The following is a 25,626-nucleotide window of genomic DNA, read 5'->3' as shown; positions in this document are numbered from 1 at the left end:
ATTCCATATTATGGAATATACAATAATATCCCATATATCACAATTTCTTTATCCATTCATCCCTCATCAGACTCAAGTTGTTTCCATATCTTGGCTATTGCAAATAATGCTGCAATGAACATGGAGGTGCATATATCTTTTCAAATTAGTGTTTTCCTTTTCTTCAGGTAAATACCCAGAAGTGGAAATGCTGGGTCATATGGTAGTTCTATTTTTAATTTTTTGAAGAAACTTCATACTGTTTTCCACAGTAGCTGCACCGATTTACATTCCCACCAACAGTGCACAAGGGTTCCCTTTTCTCCACATTCTTGCCAACACTTGTTATTTCTAGTCTTTTGATGATAGGCATTCTAACACATCTGAGGCGATATCTTGTTGTGGTTTTGATTTGCATTTCCCTGATGATTAGTGATGTAGGACATCTTTTCAGGCACCTGTTGGCCATCTGTATGTCTTCTTAGGGAATATCTATTCAGAACTTCTGCCCATTTTTTTAATTGGATTTTTTGTTTTTTTGCTATTGAGTTGTATGAGTTATTTATATAATTTGGATATTAACCCCTTATCAGACATATGATTCGCAAATATTTTCTCCCATTCAGTAGGTTGCTTTTTCATCTTGTTGATGTTTTCCTTTACTGTGCAGAAGCTTTTTTGTTTGATGGAGTCCCACTTATTTATTTTTGCTTTTGTTGCTTTTGCTTTTGATGCCAGATTCAAAAAATCATCACCAAGATTTATGTCAAGAAGTTTACCCCTATATTTTCTTCTAGTTTTATGGTTTCAGGTCTTAAGTTCAAGTCTTTAATCCATTTTCAGTTAATTTTTTGTGTATGGTATAAGATAGTGGTCCAGTTTCATTCTCCTGCACGTGGCTGTCCAATGTTCCCAGCGCCATTTATTGAAGAGACTGTCCTTTCCCCAAAGTATATTCTTGGCTCCTTTGTCGTAAACTAATTGGTCATATATGTGTGGGTTTATTTCTGGGCTCTCTATTTTGTTCCACTGATCTATGTGTCTGTTTTTATGCCAATACCATTCTGTTTTAATTACTATAGCTTTGTAATTTAGTTTTAAATCAGGAGGTGGGACGCCTCCAGCTTTGTTCTTCTTTCTCAAGATTGCTTTGGCTATTTGGGGAATTTTACAGTTCCCTACAAATTTTAGGATACTGTGATATCTGAAAAATGTCACTGAAATTTTGATAGAGACTCTATTGAATCTGTATATTTCTTTGGGTAGTATGCACATTTTAACAATTCTTCCAATCCATGAGTATGGAATATGTTTCCATTTATTTGTGTCTTCTTCGATTTTTTGCAATAATGTCTTATAGTTTTCAGTATATGAGTCTTTCACCTCCTTGGTTACCTTTATTCGTAGGCATTTTATTCTTTTTGATGCAATTGTAAATGGGATTGTTTTCTTAATTTCTCTTTATGATAGTTCATTATTAGTGTATAGAAATGCAACAGATTTTTGTGTATTGATTTTGCATTCTGAACCTTCACTGAATTCGTTTATTAGTTCTAACAGTTTTTTGATGGAGTCTTTAGGGTTTTCTGTGTAAAATATCATGTCATCTGCAAATATGACAGTTTTATGTCTTCCTTCCTGATTTGGAGGCCTTTTATTTCTTTTTCTTGCCAAACTGCTCTGGCTAGGATTTCCACTACTGTGTTGAATAAAAGTGATAAGTGGACATCCTGTCTTCTTGATCTTAGAGAAAAAGTTTTCAGCTTTTCACCATTCAGTATGACGTTAGCTGTGGGTTTGTCATATACGGCCTTCATTATGTTGAGGTACATTCCTTTTATACCTGCTTTGTTGAGAGTTTTTATCATAAATGGGTGTTAAATTTTGTCAAATTATTTTGGCATCTATTGAGATGATGATATGATTTTTATCCTTTATTTTGTTAATTTGCTGTATCACATTGACTGATTTGTGGATGTTGAATCATCCTTGCATCTCTGGAATAAATCCTGCTTGATCATGGTGTATGATCCTTTTAATCTATTGTTGAATTTGGTTTGTTAATATTTTTTTGAGGATTTTTGCATCTACGTTCATCAGGGATATTGGCCTGTAGTTTTTTTTTCCTTGTGGTATTCTTGTCTGGTTTTGGTATCAAGATAATGCTGGCCTCATAAAATGAGTTTGGGAGGGTTCCCTCCACTTCTATTTTTTGGTAGAAGTTTGAGAAGGATAGGTATTAATTCTTCTTTGAATGTTTCATAGAATTCACCAGTGCAGCTGTCTGGTCCCAGACTTTTGTTTGTTGGGAGTTTTTTGATTACTAATTTAATCTCCTTACTAGTAATCAACTTTTCAGGTTTTCTATTTTATCATGATTCAGTCTTGGTAGGTTCTATGTTTCTAGGAATTTATCCATGTCTTCTAGGTTGTCCAATTTGTTAGTGTATAATTGTTCATAGTAGTCTTGTATGATCTTTTGTATTTCTGTGGTATCAGTTGTAACATCTCCTCTTTCATTTCTGATTTTATTTATTTGAGTCTTCTCTCTTTTTATCTTGGTGAGTCTAGCTAAATGTTTGTCAATTTTGTTTATCTTTTCAAAGAACAAGCTCTTAGTTTCACTGATCTTTTTCATTGTCTTTTCAGTCTCTATTTCATTTATTTCTGCTCTAATGTTTGTTATTTCCTTCCTTCTTCTAACTTTTGGTTTTGTTTGTTCTTCTTTTTCTAGTTCCTTGAGGTGTAAAGTTAGGTTCTTTATTTGAGACTTTTCTTGTTCCTTTTTTTGTTTCTTTTTTTTGTGAGGAATATCAGCCCTGAGCTAACATCTGCCAATCCTCCTCTTTTTGCTGAGGAAGACTGGCCCTGGGCTAACATCCATGCCCATCTTTCTCCACTTTATATGGGACGCTGCCAAAGCATGGCTTGACAAGTGGTGCGTCAGTGCATGCCTGGGATACGAACCTGCAAACTCTGGGCTGCTGCAGCGGAGTGTGCGCACTTACCGCTTGCACCACTGGGCCGGCCCCGACTTTTCTTGTTTCTTGAGGTAGGCATTTATCACTATAAACTTCCCTCTTAGAACTGCTTTTGCTGCAGCCCATAAATTTTGGCATGTTACATTTCCATTTTCATTTGTGTCAAGGTAATTTTTGATTTCTCTTTTGATTTCTTCTTTGACCTATTGGTTGTTCAATAACATGTTGTTTAATCTCCATATCTTTGTGAATTTTCCAGTTTTCTTCATGTAATTAATTTCTAATCTCATACCATTGTGGTCATAAAAGATGCTTGATATAATTTCAATTCTCTTAAATTTATTAAGACTTGTTTTGCAACCTAACATATGATCTATCTTAAAAAATGTTCCATGTGTACTTGAGAAGAGTGTGTATTCTGTTGGTTTTGGATGGAGTGTTCTGTAAATATCTGTTAAGTCCATCTGGTCTAATGTGTCATTTAAGGCTGATGTTTTCTTATTGATTTTCTGTCTGGGTGATCTATCCATTGATGTAAGTGGGGTATTAAATTCCCCTACTGTTGCTATATTGCTATCTCTTTCTCCCTTTAGGTCTGTTAATATTTGCTTCATGTTAGGTGTTCCAATGTTGGATGCATAAATATTTACAAATATTACATCTTCTTGCTGGATTGACCCCTTTATCATTGTAACACCCTTCTTTGTCTCTTATTACAGTCTTTGTTTTAAAGTCTATTTTGTTTAAATATAGCTACTCCAGCTTTCATTTGATTTCCATTTACATGGAATATCTTTTTCCATCCCTTAACTTTCAGTCTGTGTGTGCCCTTACATCTAAAGTGAGTCTCTTGTAGGCAGCATATAGATAGGTCTTGTTTTTTATCCATTCAGCCACTCTATGTCTTTTGATTGGAGAATTTAGTCCATTTACATTTAAAGTAATTAACAATATGTATGTGCTTATTCTCATTTTGTTAATTGTTTTCTGGCTGTTTTTGTAGTTCCTCTCTGTTCCTTTTCTCTTCTCTTGCTCTCTTCCTTTTTGGTTTGATGACTTTCCTTAATGGCATGCTGTTATTCCTTTCTCTTTATCTTTTGTGTATTTACTATAGGTTTTTGCCTTGTGGTTATTATGAGGCTTACATATAACAACTTATATCTATAACAGTCTATTTTAAGTTAATAACAATTTAAGTTTGATCTCATTGTAAAGCTTAACATTATTACTATCCCCCAACGTGTTGTGTTTTTGGTGTCACATTTTAAATCTTTTTATCTTGTGTATCCCTTAAGAAATTGCTGTAATCATAGTTATTTTCACTACTTTTGTCTTTTAATCTCCATACTAGCTTTATAAGTGATTAATCCACTACCTTTACTATATATTTACGTTTCCAGTGAGATTTATTCATTCATATGTGTTCTTGTTACTAATTATTGCCCTTTCTTTTCAGCTTAAAGAAGTCCCTTTAAGTTTTCTTGTAAGGCCAGTTTAATGGCGATGAACTCCTTTAGCTTTTGCTTGTCTGGAAAACTCTTTCTCTCTCCTTCATTTCTGAGTGATAACGTTGCTGGGTAGAGTATTATTGGTTGGAAGTTTTTTCTTTCTGCACTTTGAATATATCGTGCCACTCCCTTCTGGCCTGTGAATTTTCTGCTGAAAACTCTGCTGATAGTCTTATGGGAGTTTTCTTGTATGTAACAAGTGGTTTTTCTCTTGCTGCTTTTAATATTCTCTCCTTGTCTTTAATCTTTGACATTTTAATTATGTGTCTCGGTCTGGTCTCTTTGGGTTTCTCTTATTTGGAATTCTCTGGGCTTCCTGGATTTAGATGTCTATATCCTTCCTCCGGTTAGAAAAGTTTTCAGCCATTATTTTTTTAAATAAGATTTATGCTCCTTTCTCTCTCTCTTTCCTTCTGGGAGTCCTAGAACGTAAATGTTAGTCCATTTGATTTTGTCCCATAAGTCCCTTAATCTTCACTTTTTTCACTCTTTTTTCTTTTCGCTGCTCTGACAGGGTGAGTTCCACTGCCTTGTCTTTGAATTGACTGATCCTTTCTTCTGCTTCATCTAGTCTGCTGTTGAACTTTTCTGGTGTATTTTTCCATTCAGTTATTGTATTCTTCAACTCTATGATTTTTATTTGGCACTTTCTTATATTTTTTACGTTCTCACTGTATTCATCCAGTCTCCTCCCCAGTTTGGTGAGCATCTTTATGACTGTTACTTTAAACTTTTTATCAGGTAAATTACTTATCTCCATTTTATTAAGGGTTTTTTTCCCTGAGGTTTTATCTTATTCTTTCATTTGGAACATATTCCTTTGTTTCTTCATTTTGCTTGACTCTTTGTGTTGGTTTCTATATAATAGATGAAACAACCACCTCTCCCAGTCTTGAAGGAGTGGCCTCAAGTAGGAAATGAAACTTGTCATTCAACTCTGCCTCAGCTCCTCATTGTCTCTCAAACCTTTGTGCTTGTCCAAGCAGCCTATTACATTTTTAATAATTCATAGTAGTTGAGGATGTGCAAATACCTGTCAGTGTCCCAAAGGGGAGGATCTCAGCATTGAGATTCAGGCTGACTGGACACCAGAACCTCAGGCATGAGCTTTTAAAAGTATGCAAATATACGCAGTCCTGTGGGACCATAAACATAAGCCCTGCAGGCCACCAGAGCCAGGTGACCTGGAATTGTCCCCTGGGTAGCAGTCATAGATATAGGAGCTCCAAATGAATGTTTAAACTCTTTTCTGTGTGATACCAGGGAACTGGAACAAAGCAGATGGAGAGTGCCAAGATGGTGTCCACACCCTACCTTCTTTGAGAACAGCTCCATAGGCCACTAAATATATACAAAACCTGAAGCCTGCCCTTCAGGCCAAAGCTCCAGGACAAGCAAAGAGGCCTCCTTCACAGAAAGCCTGAGGAGTATGCCTCAATCCTCCACCTGTGCAGTGCACTGGGGGTTGTAGCATGCCAAGAGCCATCTCTCCAATGGGCATAGTGCTGTGGGACCCAGGAATGCAAGCCCCCTATCCTACAGAACCAGGTGATCAAGGGGCATCCCCTGGGCAGCAGCTGCAAAAACCAGTGCACCAGACATGTGAAAATCTTTCTTCCAGGAGACACAGGTGTTCTGGAGTACAGCAGAGGATGAGTGTGAAGATAGTGCCCATACTCCAAGGTTTCTGAAAAGGATTTCAGTCAGCTCCAAGATGTGTATTTAATTAGAAGCCTGCCCCTCAGGCCACAGTCATGATGATTAGCTAATAGGCCTCCTTCACAGAGAGACGGAGCTCCTGGGTCTGCTGCCTCTTGCTATGCCCTGGAAGTGGCAGCTGTTTCAGAACTTTTCTCCATTAGTTACAGTCCTGTGGGACCCACGAATGTAAGCCCCACTAGCCACCAGACTCAGGCAATGTAGAATTGTCCCCTGGCAGCAGTCACAAAAATCAGGGTGCCAGACAGGGGTATGAGCTCCTTTCTGGGTGACATTTATTATTACAGTCCCATGAGACAAGGAATGTAGGCTCCCTTGGCCTCCAGAGCCAGGCAATCAAAAGGCATCCCTTAGGCAGTGGCCACAAAAATCAGGGCACCAGATGCACATAAAAGCTCCCTTCTGAGAGATACTGGTGCTCTGGAGCATGGCAAAGAGCATGAAGATGGCACCCGCCAGTCTCCGTCCCCAAGGAATGTTCCAGCAGGCTCCTAGATGTGTGTGTTAAATTAAATGCCTGTCCCTCAGGCCAACACTTTAATATAAGCAGGTGAGCCTCGTTCACTTTATTTATTTATCTTTCTTTTATTATTTATTTATTTTTAATGTTATTTACTTGTTTAATTTTTATTGAAGTAACATTGGTTTATAACATTATATAAATTTCAGGTGTACATCATTATATTTCAATTTCTGTGTAGACGACATCATGTTCACCACCCAAAGACTAATTACCATCCAACACTATACACATATGCCCTATTACCCCTTTCACTCTCCTCCCTCCTCTCTTCCCCTCTGGTAACCACCAATCTAATCTTTGTGTCTATGTGTTTGTTGTTGTTGTTTTTATCTTCTACTTATGAATGAAATCATATGGTATATGACTTATTTTGCTTAGCATAATACATTCAAGGTCCATCCATGTTGTTGCAAATGGCAAGATTTCATCTTTTTTTGTGACTGAGTAGTATTACAGTGTGTATACATACCACATCTTCTTTATCCATTCATCCATTGATGGGCATTTAGGTTGTTTCCAAGTCTTGGTTATTGTGAATAATGCTGCAATGAACATAGTGGTGCAAATATCTTCTTGACTTAGTGTTTTTTTGTGTTCTTTGGATAAATGCCCAGCAGTGGAATAGCTGGATCATATGGCAGTTCTATTCTTAATTTTTTGAGGAATCTCTATACAGTTTTCCAAATTGGCTGCACCAGTTTGCATTCCCACCAGCAGTGTATGACGGTTCCCTGTTCTCCACATCCTCTTCAATACTTGTGATTTCTTGTCTTGTTAATTGTCCATTTTAAATTTGGGCACAATCAGCTGCCTCTGGGCTGGACCCTGGGGTGAGTAAGTCTGAGCACGCAGGCCCTTTAAGAGCAGTTTCTCAAATTGCTACAGTCTTGTAGGTCTCAGGATGCAAGTCTTGTTGCTTTTCAAAGTTAGATGTTTCAAAGTTAGATGTCTTAAAAGTTGCGGGGTTCAAACCCTTCTCTCTTCAGGGAGAAGATCTTGGTTTTAAATTCACTCTCAGTTGTGGGGCGCTGTGCTGGGGGGTGGGGCTTATGGTGAGATTGTGTCCCGGCCTCTCCTACCTGCTTCTGTATGGTTTTCTTCTCGCTTGTCTGATATGTACTCATCACTCAGCCATCCTTTAGGTTTTTTAAGAGGAAATTGTTCTATATGTAACTGTAGACTCAGTGTGCCCATGGGAGGAGGTGAGTTCAGGATCTTCCTGCATCGCCATCTTGCGGTTTTCAGATAATATTCTTCAGTGTAATGACTGCTGCTTCAAGTCTGTCTTCAGTATCACACAAGATTCTCTGGTGGCCAGGCCTAACCTTACAGTTCAATAGAAGGAAGTCTGACAGGGATCTCACTGGGCCAAGATCAAGGTGGCGGCAGGGTACATCCCTTCCTGGAGGTTCTCCTTACCTTTTCCAGCCTTTAGAGACTACCTGCTTCCTTGGCTAGTCCCCTTTCTCCATCTTCAAAGCCAGTAATGTCAGGGCAAGGCCTCCTCATGCTGCCATCACTCCAGTTCTCCAATGCTACCTTTATAAGGATAGACTGGTGTTGGACCAGGACGCCCATTCTGGTTCTCCAGACAGAGAAGTGGACTTTCTTGAGTTAGCTGTATGCAACTGTCTATGGTCTGAGCTGGAAGGAGACATGGATACAAGCCAAAAGAGACGGATTAAAAAAACAAACTAAGCAAAACAAAAACTTGCCTGTACATCAGGCAAAGAAAAAGCAGCCACACTTCCTACTTACACCACCAACAGTACTAGTGAGTTCTACTGCTTAAGATAAAGATTGTCTTGGTCTGAGCCACCAACGGTTTCATTTCTAATGGACGTCTTATGTAAAGAAAAGACACTGTCACACTGAAGACTTCCTTTGGCTATCAGTGGCCTCAGTTAAAGGGAAATACAAAAAAATATTAGAAAAGTATCGGGGGAAAGTAAAGAAAAAAGAAATAGCATTTAGATATCAATCCCTTACTCAGTCCACACCTCCCTCTGGTGCCTCAAGCTTCAAAGCAATGGCTGTGTCGCTGGATAGCAGCCACCTGGATGGTCCTGGGAGAGCACACCTACTCCTGATGCAGACACAAAGGAGAAGGTAGTTGCTGGCTTAAACCCTCAAACAGGAAACTCAACAGTCCATTTTTTTTTTTTTTTGGTACAATTTTTTTTTTTTTTACTTTTTTTAATCGATGTTTTAATAGTTTATAACATTGTGAAATTTTGAGTTGTACATTTTTGTTTTTCCATCACCATATATATGTCTCCCTTCACCCCTTGTGCCCACCTCCTACTCCCATTGCCCCTGGTAACCACAAGACAGTTTTCTCTGTCCATGTGTTGGTTTATAGTCCACATATGAGTGAGATCATACAGTGTTTGTCTTTCTCTTTCTGGCTTATTTCACTTAACATAATACCCTCCAGGCCCATCCACGTTGTTGCAAATGGGACGATTTTGTCTGTTTTTATGGCTGAGTAGTATTCCATTTATATATACACCACATCTTCTTGATCCAATCATCAGTCGAGGGACACTTAGGTTGCTTCCACTTCTTGGCTATAGTGAATAATGCTGCAATGAACATAGGGGTGCATAAGCCTCTTTGGATTGTTGATTTCAGGTTCGTTGGATAGATTCTCAGTAGTGGGATAGCTGGATCATAGGGTATTTCTAATTTTAATTCTCTGAGGAATCTCCATACCGTTTTCCACAGAGGCTGCACCAGTTTGCATTCCCACCAGCTGTGTATGAGGGTTCCTGTTTCTCCACATCCTCTCCAACATTTGTTGTTTTTAGCCATTCTAACGGGCGTGAGGTGATATCTTAGTGTTGTTTTGATTTGCATTTCCCTGATGATTAGTGATGTTGAACATCTTTTCATGTGCCTATTGGCCATTTGTATATCTTCTTTTGAGAAGTTTCTGTTCATTTCCTTTGCCCATTTTTTGATCATGTTGTTTGTTTTTTTGTTGTTCAGTTGTGTGAGTTCTTTATATATTATAGAGATTAACCCCTTGTCAGATATATATTTTGCAAATATTTTCTCCCAGCTGGTGGGTTGTCTGTTCATCTTGATTCTGGTTTCATTTGTCTTGTAAAAGCTCTTTAATCTGATAAAGTCCCACTTGCTTATTTTTTCTTTAGTTTCCCTAGTCTGGGTAGGCATGGCATCTGAAAAGATTCCTTTATGACCAATGTCAAATAGCGTGTTGTCTATATTTTCTTCTATGAGTTTTATAGTTTCAGGTCTCACTTTCAGGTCTTTGATCCATTTTGAGTTAATTTTTGTGAATGGCGATAGCAGATGGTCCACTTTCATTCTTTCGCATGTGGCTGTCCAGTTTTCCTAGCACCATTTATTGAAGAGACTTTCCTTTCTCCATTGTATGTTCTTAGCTCCTTTGTCAAAAATTAGCTGTCTGTATATGTGTGGTTTTATTTCTGGGCTTTCAATTCTGTTCCGTTGATCTGCGTGTCTGTTTTTGTACCTGTACCATGCTGGGTTTTTTTTTTTAAACAAAAGCAGCAAGCAAGGCCAGAAGCCTTCTTTCCTGGTGTCTTTTTTTTTTTTTCATTTTTGTATACCTTTTTTTAAAAATTTTTTGTATATTGCAGTAACATTGGTTTATAACATAGTATAAATTTCAGGTGTACATCATTATACTTCTATTTCTGCATAGATAACCCATCACCACACACATGTGCCGAATTATCCCTTTCGCCCTCCTCCCTCCCCCGCTCCCTCTGGTCACCACCAATCCAATCTCTGTCTCTATATGTTTGTTTGTTGTTGTTATTATCTACTACTTAATGAAGGAAATCATACGGTATTTGACTTTCTCCCTCTGACTTATTTCACTTTGCATAATACCCTCAATGTCCATCCATGTTGTCACAAATGGCTGGATTTCATCGTTTCTTATGGCTGAGTAGTATTCCATTGTGTATATATACCACATCTTCTTTATCCATTCGTCCCTTGATGGGCACTTAGGTTGCTTCCAAGTCTTGGCTATTGTGAATAATGCTGCAATGAACACAGGGGTGCATGTATCTTTACGCATTGGTGTTTTCAAGTTCTTTGGATAAATACCCAGCAGTGGAATAGCTGGATCATATGGTAGTTCTATCCTTAATTTTTTGAGGGATCTCCAAACTGTTTTCCATAGTGGCTGCACCAGTTTGCACTCCCACCAGCAGTGTATGAGAGTTCCCTTCTCTCCACATCCTCTCCAACACATGTTGTTTCCTGTCTTGTTAATTATAGCCATTCTGACGGGCGTGAGGTGATATCTCATTGTAGTTTTGATTTGCCTTTCCCTGATAGTTAATGATGTTGAACACCTTTTCATGTGCCTGTTGGCCATCTGTATATCTTCTTTGGAGAAATGTCTGTTCAGGTCTTTTGCCCATTTTTTAATTGGGTTGTTAGTTTTTTTGTTGTTGAGATGTATGAGTTCTTTATATATTTTGGAGATTAAGCCCTTATCAGATGTATGGTTTGCAAATATCTTCTCCCAATTGTTAGGTTGTCTTTTCATTTTATTGATGGTTTCCTTTGCTGTGCAGAAGCTTTTTAGTTTGATGTAGTCCCATTTGTTTATTTTTCCTATTGTTTCTCTTGCCTGGTCAGACATGGTGCTCGAAAATATGTTGCTAAGACCGATGTGGAAGAGCGTACTGCCTATGTTTTCTTCTAGAAGTTTCATAGTTTCAGGTCTTACATTCAAGTCTTTAATTCATTTTGAGTTAATTTTTGTGTATGGTGTAAGGTAAGGGTCTACTTTCATTTTTTTGCATGTGGATGCCCAGTTTTCCCAGCACCATTTGTTGAAGAGACTTTCTTTTCCCCATTGTATGTTCTTGGCTCCTTTGTCGAAGATTAGCTGTCCATAGATGTGTGGGTTTATTTCTGGGCTTTCTATTTTATTCCATTGATCTGTGTGTCTGTTTTTGTGCCAGTACCATGCTGTTTTGGTTACTATAGCTTTGCAGTATATCTTGAAATCAAGGATTGTGATGCCTCCAGCTTTGTTTTTTTTTTCCTTAGGATTGCTTTAGCTATTTGGGGTCTTTTGTTGCCCCATATGAATTTTAGTATTCTTTTTTCTATTTCTGTGAAGAATGTCATTGGGATTCTCAACAGTCCATTTTTAAATGAACAAATCAAAAAATGAGTTCACAGGAGGTGGATGTGATGAACTCCTCCCCTTGCCTCGCCCCCTCCTACCATGCCAAGCCATGACTTGTCTGTTAAATAAAGCCATTTTCCATTTTTGTGTGAATGAGCCCAGTTCTGGAGTCTATTTATCCAGTCCACTGCATAAGGGACCAGGCCCGAGTTGAATTCTTGGCTCTTCCTCTAATTGCCGATTTGATCTTAGGCAAGCTACCAGCCTCTTTGAGCCTCAGTTTTCTCATCTTTATAATGGAACACTTCTTTACAGGGTTGTTGTAGGGAGCAATTGAACTAATATATATAAAGTACATAATACTGTTCCTAGCACAAGGTAAGTGCTCAATGAATTGTGATTATTATCATTAGACAATATGTGCAAAAATAGAATATGCAGCACATAAGATGAGACATATAGAGAAAGTTGAGAGTACATCATTTGGGACCTCTGTTTCCTCAACTGTGAAATGGGGATGAAAATGCTTACTCCACAGGGTTATTTTTAGGTAGAAATAATGCATACAAAGCACTTAAATGAGGCCAGTTTTTCACTAAATGTTCAGGAAGTTATAGCCATTATTTTTATTGCATTTTATGGCTCAGAGTTTTGAGCACAGGATTTTGAACTTGATTGTTTCTCTGCTGTATCTCACCATCCCAAGAGTACCAGAGGCTGGGGAGCTAGAATTCCTGAGTGCCCTCAGGCCACTGTATATAGTTGTGCAGTGCACAACCTCCATGTCAGTACTGGGTTTTGTCGCAAACCTAGATCTGTGTCTCATTCAGCCCTTCTCCCATTCTGTGTCCCCAGGAGAGGAACCACGGTGGGCTGCTCATCCAGGAGTGCCTGGAGCTCCTCAGCACAGAGCTCCCCATCTGATCCTTCCAGACAGGGAGCTCAGAGGAGCCTCAGCCCTGGACCATGGGTGTGGCAGGGCAGCAAGCAGGAAGAATAGGAAGCCTCGGCCACTGGTGAATCTGAGTCAATATCGCGGTCTCTTAATGATAGAGATGTGAACGTGGAAGAGAGAAAAGAATTCAACACTGCTCATGCTATTTGTCAAAATGGACAGTGCTATTCCTTTTACAGTGAGATTGTGTTGTTGAGTCAGGGGGGTCCAGGAGACTCAAGTCTTGATCTGGCCTAGCTTCAGTCAGCTGTTGGACCTGGGATGAGTCACACGGGGCAGGCTATTAATCTTCATTTCCTCATCTGTGAGATGAACTAAATTGCCACTTTCCAAACTGTGTCCCGTGGAATACTAGTGTGCCGGGATAACATGATATGCATTCCACAAAGTGTTACTCTGGCATTCTATGAAAAAGAATGTTGTGGGACGGGGGGAAGTAATTATGATTATGCTGTGTCAAACAAAAATAAAACATGTTTTTAAACAGAAGAACTTTTCAGAGAGATGAAGGTGTTATCATTACCCAAACTCACTTTGCCACATTATTCTTTATTATTCATCTTTTTGGGCAATGATGAATTATATGTCCATAAGGCTCCTCTTGTTCTAAAATTATTTTGCTTCCTCAATGTCAGAGAAATAACTTAGAAAAGGAAAACTAAATATTGGTTTGCCTGAGTAATCATTATATTAATAATAGTAACTTATGAAACCTACTTTGACATATTGAATAAGCATGTACTTATTATTCATTGGATCAAATTAATTTCTTTAGTAAATAATTTTATTAGAACAGTTTTTGTATTTCTGCAGCATTCTAGTTATGTAACACATCATTAGACTAATGATTCAGACAAATTAGAAAATTGGATGAAGTACCAAATATGTTAAATAGTAAAGGAGCACCTTATGGTTACATTTTTTCCAAAAGTTAATTTTTGATTTATTCTATTTTTTCAACAGTTCTTAGCTGCCCAAAAAGAGACTTCATTACTTGACAGTTGTAGGTTACAAATAAACAGTCTCTAAATTGCAGATTTAAAGACTCAGGCCATGCTAGGTTCCTAGAATTCTAAGACAAGCTTCGTTAAAACAGTGGCTCATGAACAAGAATGCCTACCTAACGGCTCCACATGTGGCTGTTCTGCAGGTCAGGTTATAACCTCATCACATTCAAAGTTAAGCTCTACAGTCGGCCCTCGCTAAACTCCTCCTGCTCCACGGCCCCTCTCAGGGAATGATCCAGCTGCGGAGTTCCGAACCCCCTGGGGCACCCCAGACTCTTCCTGGCCTCTCCCCGCACATGCCACACCCAAGAAACCACATGGCCTGGGAACTCTGCCTCCTTCCTACCTCCCCCCTCTGCCCACCTCTCTCTGCAATCGCCGCTCCTTTGTTCCACACACCACCATCTCTGCCTTGAGATACTTCAGCAGCCACGTCAATGGTGGCTCGGCCTCCAGCCTCGCTCGCATCTAACCCATCTGCCACTTTGCACCCACAGTGATCTTTCTGACAAGAAAATCCAATCGTGTTACTTTCCTGCCTCAAAGCCCTTCCGCGGCTCCCCACTGCCCTGGGATGAAGTCCAAACTCCTCAGCATAACATAAAAGGCCTTTCATTTTTGCCTCCTATTTACTACTGTGACTTCTAAAAAATCCATTACATACATACATATATTTATTCATACAGCATTTTACACATACAAGTAGGTAATATATACACACATATATGTGCATATATATATAATGTATATTCCACATATATAATGTATACACATACACGTGTGTGTGTGTGGAATATTTCCACATACAGTTAAGCACAAAGAGAATATAAAACAGACACCAGTGCACAATGAGTTAGATTTAACAAACATCATCATTTTGTCATATTTATTTTGTCATATTCATATTTATATAATTTTAGATACTATTTTAAACAACTAAAATATTACAGATGTAGTTGAAAGCCCTGCACCCCAGCCTTAAATCCCATCCCTTCCCAGACCAGATTTTGCCAGATAGAATTTATTTTACTTTTTTCCATGGGCAAAGTCAATCAGCCCAGCATCCTTTAGAGAATGGTCTATCCTTTCCATGCACATCTGCAGAAATTCTCTTCTATGCTTCTCTGTCCTACGTCAGCTGATGCCCAACTCTCAATTCTTAATTCTGTTCCATTGGTCAGTCTCTCTCTCTTTCACCCACACACACACATGCACACACACACAGTTTTCATTACTATAGGTTTTGAAATATGTCTTGCTATCTTTCAAAGCAAGTTTCTGCTTTTTCATTCTCCTTAAAAGATTACTTGCTTATTTTTGGCTCTTTTTTTTTTTACTAGATTTTTGTTGTTTTCAATAGAATTTGGCTATTAATTTAATTTATTTACAAGTTATAGGTATGTTCAGCCTTTCTCTTATTTTGGGGGGGGAATTATTATATATAATTATATATATATAAGGTAGTTACTTTTAGCTAGACTGTGGTCGTTTGTCTATATGTTCATATTTATTAGCACTATCGATTTATGTTTTTGTCTTTCTTACTGCTTTTCTTTTCCTTTCAAAGGGTTTATGTTACTATTGTTTTTCAAACTACTTGAGATAAATACTTAACTCCTTAATTTTCTATCTATTTACTTCAATACATGCAATTAGGATGTTTAGGATTATAACTGTCCCTGTACGTGTCAATTTATGTGTGTAGCACAAGTTGTGATATTGAAGTGTTTTCAATTTCTACTTTTCTTAATGTTTCATGATTATAATTTAACTTCATTTTTGACCCATTATTATTTAGAAGTGTTTTTAGTTTTCTAAAGAATAGAATTTCTTAAAATTATCTTTTGGTCACTAACTCACAATTTTACTTCACAGACATGAGAGGACATAGATTGAGTTATACTGTTTCTTTGGTATTTATTTAGACTTCTTCTGTGACCAAGTATATGGACAATGTTTATAATTTTCCTATATGCACTTGAAAATATGTAGACTTTTTTATTGAGTGCAGGATTCTACATATGTCCATTTATATTGAGCTTTATAAATGCATTGTTTAAAACATCTATACTCCTAGGAAATTTTGGTCTCTGCCTAGCAATAACTCACAGAAATGCATCAAAATGTCCACTATAATGGTGGCTTCTCCTCCTATTCAGGGAATTTTTGCATTACATATTTTGAGGCTTTATAATTCAAGGTTGTTAGATCTTCCAAGTGATTTGTGGTTTTCTCTAAGAAGACTCTCCTTATCTTTAATTAAGTTAATTTTGTCTGATATTAAAGTAGCTACACCAGCTTTCTTCGCATTAATATTTGCCTAGTTTATATTTTTCCATGCCTATACCTTTCGACCTTTCTGCATCATCACTTTTTAGATATATCTCTTGGAATTAGCTTTAAATGAATCTTATTTGATTGTTTTATTCTAATCTGTGAACTCTTGTCTTTTAACATGAAGATTTATACATTTACATTTAGTGAAATTACTGGTATATCTGAACTCTCTTCTGTCTTCTGTTTTTTAGTTACCATTCTCTATTTATTTTCTTCCTTTCTTGCCTTCTATTGAATGATTTGGGCTTTTTCCTGTTTAAAATTTTTGCATTCTTTTCTTTTTTTTTTTTTAGCAAACATACTCAGCACAGCCCATCAACCTTTCTGCCTTCTCCAAACAATGCAAGGATCTTAAGTCTTTATAATCTCTTTCAAATGGTTTCATTTCTTTGTTTCTAATTTTGGGGTGCTAGTTCTCCTATATGTTGCCTTGATGATTCTCCTTCAGGGTTCTTTGTTTCTTGTCTGGACTGTGATTATTTTTATTGTCAGTTCTTCCTTAATAGAGAGGTCTTTGCTGAGGGTGTTTTATACAGCCTGGGTGGTCCTACAGAACAGGGGTCTACTTGCTTCTCCCTGGAGCACAAGTCCTGGACCACTGCATGTTAATCGTTCTGCTTGGGGTTGTCACACCATGCACATAAATTCAGAACTTACACCCATGTTTGGTGTAGACTTGGTTTCTTAAAGGACATATTCTTCCAATTTTTAAAAATCCACATAGAGCCTGAGACAGACCCTGTGCTTTCTTGCCCTGTCTCTGAGCTAGGAGATGGAGTTTTTCATTTTTATGAACTTGGAAGCCCTTTGAAGATCCCAGCTGTATAAAAGGGATCTCAGCTGGGGCTCTCCACCTGATGCAGGGCCAAAGACACATTTCCTTCCCTCCAAACTTATTAGGGCAATAGAACCTCAGCCCCAGCTCATAGCCATCTGCCCAGGTCTGATGGTCGCAGCCTCAACAAAACTGTCACAGCATCCTCTGGGCGGGGTGGCTCTGACTGGGCTGCTCTCCTTCTGCCGTGGAGGGACTTCAACTTACATCTCTTATTAAACTTTAATTGCAGCTTGCACCACACACTTCTACAAGTCTAACAAGGGAGGAGAATCCACATCAGCTGACAGCCATATGGCGAGATCCAGATTCCAAGTGTGCTTTCCAGCATTCTTCTCTATTTCCTCCTCATCTTTCCTCTCTTCCCACTCCGGACCTCCACTTACACTGTTCTACTCTTATGCTCTCAACTCCCAGGTTTCCTCTTACTAGGAAGAGGAAAGCTAGGGGGAGTAGCAATCTGTGAAACTGAGAAAAATACTTGCCAGCTTACTAACTCCATGTGGCTGAGCCATGTAGCTCTGAGTTGAAAAAAAAAAAAAAAAAAAGAAAAGATTCCGGCAAAAAAGAGGAGGAGAGCTAACCATGCTTCTCGGAAATTTGGTGATACGGTCAAAAAGTATTTTTGGTGAGTCCTCAGCTACATCTCTCAATAACATTTCAGAAATTAGGAGAGCATCATCTTTGGAGCAATCCTGTGAAGGTGATGAAGAAACCAATTTATATCTCCAAATCAGCTTTGCTTTCTTTCAATTAGAAGGGGGAAAAATACATTAAACTTAAGGTAAACTTAAGGTGACTTAAGGTTACTCCTCACCAAGAGAAAAGTAGCAGAAAGCCCTAATGATGAGGTGCAAATTCCCCAAATGTTCTTAACTTTTATGGCCGGATACTTTTTTGAATGTTTTCTCCAATTTTCTAGGTCAGCATGCTTTGACATTTCCTCCCGTTGAGACAGTTTCCTTTCAGTTACTCTTACGCAATAACGTGAAGAAGCAGGTGCTCTAAGGCTCACAGTGCATGTGGCTTGGCTTCCTGGGAGGCTGTGCCCATGGCAGCTGCTTCCCAAATACCATCAGTGACCCCCTGGTCTGCCTTAAGTCCCATACTATAGACTCAAACTCTCCCTTTGGGGTAAGTTTTCTTTCATTTTTAACTTTTAAATCTCTTCATCCAGTTGTATTACTTTTGAGCATCAAGTCAAGGTAAGATTGACAGATGCTAACAGTTGTTACAGCTGCTGCTGAGCACCCGTACCTTAGAAACGGAGGGAAAACAAACACAGGAATTCCAAGGAGTCATACGGGACACCCCTCACCTCTAGGCTTCTGAAAACCAGTAGCGTAGATGAATTGCAAGCCCTACCCGCATCTCTCGGGCTGACGGGGCGGCTGCATTTACAAACAGAGTGAAGCAAGGGAGACGGGAGCAGGGGAGAAACAAGTCATCGTTCCCAACACTTCCGAGGCAGGGAGCTCTGCGCTTCTTGTAAGCAGTTTGATTTATAGCTTGTGATATTATGCACAAGAGCACCCACAACCCAAAGTGTTTTGTGTCTTGACCTGTAAAAATAAGTCTATTAACCCTGATCAATCTCCCATTATGCAGAAGTGCCTGAAATTTAGCGAGCAAAGGGGTGACTGAGGTCTTGCAGCTCAGGAACTAACCATTGTCTTTGGCAATCAGCACGACTTTGCAGTAGCAAAATTATCATTCAGGCTAACGCAGTGGGAGAGGGGCTTTCATCTTTTAATGAGAAAATGGAGGATTGTTTTCATTGTTAATTGCTGGGGCTAATTAAGGCCTGGGGCTCTTGTGCGGACCTGGACCCTTCTGGGCGCGTGTTCCCAGACACCTCTGCAGAGCCTGACCCCGGCTGTGGGTGAACCGCCTGCCCCGACTTCCTGCTGTAATTAGTCAGGCCTTCTATTCCGATTAAGTACTTTATTACAGAAGCTAATTATGAAGTCTATAGCTGGTTCACCGTGCTTCAGGGGGGATTTCCTCGGGCTTTGTGAAGGGAATTCTAAGGGTGGGTGTTATTTCAACCTTTGAAGCACAAAATAGGAGTTGGCACATCACACGGATGGTCAAATGTTAATATATCCATGGAAAATGGAAATATTGTAAATCCACACCACGAAAACCAAGCAAACAAAGCTTCTTTTTAACTGAGATTTGGATTGGGGGTTGGAGAGGAAATAAATGCGATCGTCTACCGCACCTACAAACTGTTCTAACAAAAGGTCCGTCCCGGATCCCCGCACAAACCCTGGGGTGAGGAGTCTGTGCTTTGTCTAACTCATTAATCCAGGATAAAATCATGTAGTAAAAGGTTTTCGGTAGTAACTACATATTTCTCCCAGCAATATTCTGTTCATTAATGTTTTCTCAGAATTCACTGGGGTATTTGGAAAAAAGACAAAAAGTGTAGAAGGATGAAACTGGGAAAGACTGGGAATTTGTAATACTCGAGTTGCTTATTGTATATTCATCTTAAAGCCCTTTTTATAAGAATAATTAAGAAAATAAGACATGTTCTTTCTTCATTATATATGTCTTTATAATTCTATATAGATTCTTTATATATCTGTGTAAATATAGGTATTTAGATAGATAAATGGATGGATGGATAGATAGATAGATAGATGATGGATAGAGAGAGAGAGGGTTTTTGTTTGTTGGTTTGGGTTTTGGGGTGTGTGCGTGTGTGTTTTAATGGGCACTGAGGTTTTCTAGTCCCAATTGAAAAATGACATATGAGTGTATTTGGTGCATGGGGAAGTGAGGAGAGTAAGTGATTGAAATAACCCATCCTGTCCCAACATTGACCAGACTTGGGGCCAGAGTGAAATGGAGACTCCTAGACCATGCCTCCCTACTCTTCCCGCCTCCACTCCTGGGAGCAGCCACTCCTTGGCCGCCTCTTGGACCCAGAGATGGGACACCTGTACCACAATATACTTTTGTGAGGAGAATCCAGAAAAGAGATGGAGGTAGGCCCTGGAAGCGGGCTCAAGGCTGTTTGGGCAGATCATTTCCCAATCTCAGGGACCTAGAACTTGGTGGGGTAGGGACAGAGGGATGACTGCTCTGGAAAAACATGAACTTTTGGCCCTGGGGACTCCTCAGTCCATGAGGAGGATCTCAGTGAGAGGAGGAACAGGGTGAGCCCTTTAAATCTTGGGCTTCAGGGAAGGGTCCTGGGTGCCTAGCTCTTTAAAGGCGATACTGAACATGACATTAAAAATTATGTCACATATGTTCACTTATTCATTCAAAAAGTATATTTTGATTTTCTGCAATGTCTCATGACTTATGCTATGTACCAAGGTTGTGATGGCTAGTTATGCAAGATAAAGTGATTGCTTTTTAAATAAACATACCAGAACTTACACAACTAGATGACTGCAGTTTCTATTGCTCCAATCATTGTAGAACTATAACTACTCTTTAAGAATTTTGGTTCAGAGTTTAAAATATATATAAGGATATATATAATATACATAAGAAGAATAGATAGATAATAAATAGATAGATATGTGTGTGTGCATAAGATTCAGAAATTTCAAGGTTCTACTCTTTCTCTTTACAGATGAAATACTGAAGTTCAGGGATGGTAAGTCTTGTGATCAGAGAGTTCTGCCATCGTGGTGATCGATTTCAAGCTTCCAGCAAGCTTGTTGATGACAGAATTGATCAGGTCACTTGAATTTCTTGACTGGTTAGATATCATGGTTGATTCTAATATTCTATATAAAATCTGTCACAATCCTACAAACTGTTTTGCAATTTTAGTTGTATTCAAGAAAACCAAGTGCAAATCAAAAGATCATCAAGGCTGTGGGTTCTGCCTTTCCAAGTCTGGGAATTCAGTGCCTGAAAGGAGATGTGTGGCTGAGAGGTTTATATCTCCAACTGGCCCAAAGCTCCAACCTCCCGTAAATACTCTTGCAAACTGGCTTGCCAGGCTGTATGAGAGAAGACTCTGTTTAAAAATCAAAAATATGGGCTTAGGCACATCTTTGCAAGATGGGGACAAAGTACTAATAAATAAATCTACTCCCTCAGATGACCTGGATATTATAAATGACCCATGGAAACATCTTCATTGAAAAATGGATAAAACTTGGAGAAATTGTTGCTAGACTTAGCGTATAATGGGTCTGATTTAAGGAAACACATTTTGTTGAATCACAATCCCCCTTCGCATCAAAAAGTAACGTGGCCTTGCAAGTGGAGAAGACCCTGTCAAAAACTTCACTAACACTCCCTACCTTGGAGGGGGGAGGGCAGACTGTGGGGCCAGGGCTCTCAATGCACAAAGTGCAGGCCATTGCCCCCTACCTCACCCTGGCTAATTCATCCTGGGGGTGTACATTAGTGTCAGCCAACACAAACAAAGAGATACCGTTTTGCACAATGGGGAATTTCCCAATTGTGAGTGCCTAAACTTCATCTCTCAACATCCACTCACACCCTCAAAGTACTAAATTCCTAAAAACATGTATACTGAAGTATACATTTTCTGTTTCCCCGTCATATAGAACTGCATCATTTGGGCAGGAATCCTTACCAATTTTTGACAGAATATTATTATTCTCATTATTCTTATTCTTATTGTTTAAACAAGCAAAGAACTCCCTTTAAAAGAATGGGCCTATAAGAGAAAAATCTCAGGATCTAGAAAAGATACTGCTATTCAAAGAAAGGTATCCCACTGGAAAGTTAGAGAAAATGCCTCTCTAGTACATGAATTTGCTACAAGAAATAACAAGTTTTTAGAAAATTGATAATCCGTGAATTTAATAACTTTCAAGTGGGCATTACATTTATTAATCCCCACTAAGCAGTTCTGAGGAGAAAATCATCCCTGAGCAAGTAAGATGGGCATTAAAAACAGGATTGCTGAATTAAAAATTACCATGGTCACTATAAACAAAAGATTGGATTCTGTAGAAAATTGAATTAAGGGGCTGACAAATCCTAGAAATTCATCTAACACTCTTAGGAGAAGACTGAAGAGATGAAAGTGATGAGGAAGAAGTGAGAGAGGGGGAGAAGATAGGTCTATAAGATCCTACTGGGAATATGAGAAAAGACTGAGACAACTGACAGAAATGTAATACTGTGTAGTTGCTTAGATGTAAACTCCAAGTTTTACTGAATCCATCACTTCCCACCATTTCTGATCCATATTTCATCATACTTTGTCTTTATCAGTTTCATTTGTCTGTTTGCTAGAGTAACACCTGGATATGTCAAAAAGTATTCCCATTTCAGCAGAAACATCTGTGATATGAATTCACCTTCTGGCCCACTGTTATGTGTCTGGCACCATATGAGGAGTTTGGAGCTACCGCTAAGAAGTCAGCTATTCCTGGGCAGCCATTGCAAGATACGACTTTGAATCCCTGGTTTTAATTCCCTCCTCTTGTCCATCCTGAACCCCGACTGATACTTCAAAAAATATACTGGGGCCGGCCCAGTGGCACAAGCAGTTAAGTGTGCATGCTCCGCTGCGGCGGCCCGGGGTTCGCTGGTTCGGATCCCGGGCGTGCACTGATGCACTGCTTGGCAAGCCATGCTGTGGAAGCGTCCCATATAAAGTGGAGGAAGATGGGCACAGATGTTAGCCCAGGGCCAGTCTTCCTCAGCAAAAAAAGAGGAGGATTGGCAGATGTTAGCACAAGGCTGATCTCCTCACACACACACACACAAAATTATATATATATACGAAAATAAGAAAATGTGTATGTGAATGAGAGTGTGTTGAAATAAGATGTATGCCATCAAGAGATCAAGGTATGTGAAGAACTTCTGTAAGTTATAGGTAAAAATGGAATGCAATTCAGACAGGTACCTAACTCTCAGTACATGGCAGGAAATGCCCACCTGGGGAATGAGCATACAGCAGCTGCTCCCCACCACGCTGACCCCCAAAGAGAACAAACACACAAACAAATGAGGAGGAACTGCAGTAGCTGAGAGGGAACAGCTCAAACAAAATGAATTGTTCTGAGGAATCAAATCCAATTTCCCCTCCCTCAGAGAAACAGAAGTACACTGCATATAGAAAAAGGAACTCCCTACGACCAGAAAGACTGCAGATCACTAAATTTAAAAGCAATGGCAATGGTCCTCAGCACGTCAGATACAACAAAAAACCTAAATTGATGAATTAGATTGTGACATACCTACCAGATTTGACACTAGGAGTAGACCATTGATTTAACCAGACCCCACAATATGACAAAATTATTTTCATTAATAATCATGAAATAAAACAAAGAATAATAATAGCCAGAAAATAAATGGTGACAGTGAAATTGTTCTTTTATTGATATCATATCATCCTAGTAAAAATAAATTAAAATAAATATTATAGTACAAGAAAGGGGAAAAATAGATAATATACTTTTAAATTACATAAATGCATTTTTAAAGGGGGTTAAAAACATGATGATTAACTATTCTGATTTACTATACATGTATACTGGAACTGACAATTAAGGAAATGGATGGCAGGTGACGCGAGCCAGGTTTCTCACTGTCAGAGAGGGAGATCACTGATAAGAAGGAGAGGAGGCTGGAATGATTCGAGTTCATTCAACATATGAATGCATGTTTAGTTCTATTTAGATAGAGAGGGTTACATATAGAAATGTTTGTAGATATATGCATATACACAGGTTCTGCAGACCTGTATTTCCTTGTTCTGTAACTGGAGAGGTCCCAGTAGCAATGAGCACACCTAACACTCAGATTTTGGTTTCTAATACCATTCTCCAAAAAAAAGGAATTGGGGCTCCTTGGAGAAATGGCTGATTCTAGGATTAAGGCAGGAAATATACAAGATGAGCCTGGAGCATCTTGTACAAGAAAGTAAGTTCGTTCTCAAAAAAAAAAAAAAAAAAACCCACAATGATGGAGGTATATCAAAGGAACACAGGAGCCAAACGAAAAAGCTCACAATGGCCAATATTGGACGAATTTGAGCAACAAAACAAATAAGTAGTATTACCTTATAGCACAAAATATAAAATAAATGTCCACGAGGCCATACTGGTAAAAATAAATAATTGAATAAGTAAATAATTTGGGAACGATAGACAAATCTCCTATGCACAAAAATGCCAAATAGTGTTTGTAGATACTACACCCTCAAGGAAGTGGAGCATCACTCCCCACTCTGTATATGTGGATGGTGCACAGTGACTTCTCTCCAAAGAGGACAGTGTGGGAAAGGAGAAAAAAGAGTAAATTTATAGGTTGACAGTGTGTACTCTGCATATGATGTGATGAAAATAGCAATTTACCTCTATGGTCTTCTTCCCCAAAATACATAACCCCAGGCTAACTGTGAGAAAAACAGACAAGTCTCAATTGAAGAACATTCTACAAAATACCTGACCAGTACTTCTCAAAACAATCAAGAACAAGAAACAAGGAAAGTCTGAGAAATTGTCACAGCCAAGAGCAGCCTCAGGAGATATGATGAGTAAATGTAATGTGGTATCCTGGATGGGATCCTGGAACAGAAAAAGGATGTTAGGTAAAAGCTAAGGAAATCTGAATAAACCGTGGACTTAACAATAATGCACCCATATCATTAATTGTGACAAATATACTATACTAATGTAAGATGTTAATGATAGCTCAAACTAGATGTGGGGTATATGGGAACTCTTTGTACTATCCTCACAGTTTTTTGATAAACCTAAAACTGTTCTAAAGTAAAAAGTTTATTAAAACCTGAAGAAACTTTCAAAAGAATGTATTCTGCAAGGTTCAAAACATGGTTGCACATAGAAAAACAGAATGTAAGTAACTCAAGTTCCGTTTCTCGCTCTTCACTATGCTGTCACTGCTTATTTCTAATACAGTGTTTAAATTCAGGAGTAGGTAGTGTACCACAAGGGATGGAGAGACAAAGCAAATTGAAACAATTCTGAACTATTACTAACTTGCTGTGGAAACAAATACAACAAATGCTCGTAGACCCCATGTTTCAGAGGCCAACTGTATAACCGGGAGCTAACGTCCACCTGGAATACAATATTTATTAAAAGATAAGTAACTTTACAAATGTGCTAGATTGAAGCTTACATACATATTATGTTATTAAAACTCAATATGCAGAGCAATTATTTAAAATTTAGAGCCACAAAAAGCTTTTTGTGGGGAGGAGTATTTGATCACTGACATTGTATAGGATTATCAATGCATCGTGACATTACAAAGCAGACCTACTCTGAGTCAGTTTTGTTATTGTTCTGAAATTTTCTACAAACAACATGCCCCCTCACTGCCTGTGCCTAGAGTGGAATCCTCCCCCCTCCAGGCCCTTGGTATGCCATTGGAATTAGAACATCACCTTAAAGAATCCTCTGGAGCTCAGAGAAAAGAAATAAAAAGCCGAATGCCTGAAAGAAAAAGAAGAAAGAAAGAAGACACAGATAGAGTCAGGAGACTGTGTGTGTGCGCACGTGGGTGTGCATGCACGTGCATAGTAAATTCCAAAAAAGAGGATCAATGAATAAGAAAAAAAAATCACTAAGCTGAAAAAGGCTTGAATCTTCATGTTGAATGGGCCCATGGAGAACCAAGCCAAATCAGACAAAAGATATACACTT

The sequence above is a fragment of the Ceratotherium simum genome, chromosome 16 (genome assembly GCF_057802395.1).
Source record: "Ceratotherium simum simum isolate JZ-2026a chromosome 16, ASM5780239v1, whole genome shotgun sequence".
In the NCBI taxonomy this organism is placed as follows: domain Eukaryota; kingdom Metazoa; phylum Chordata; class Mammalia; order Perissodactyla; family Rhinocerotidae; genus Ceratotherium; species Ceratotherium simum.
The sequence above is the reverse complement of the archived record's forward strand: the minus strand, read 5'-3'. Positions refer to the sequence as shown.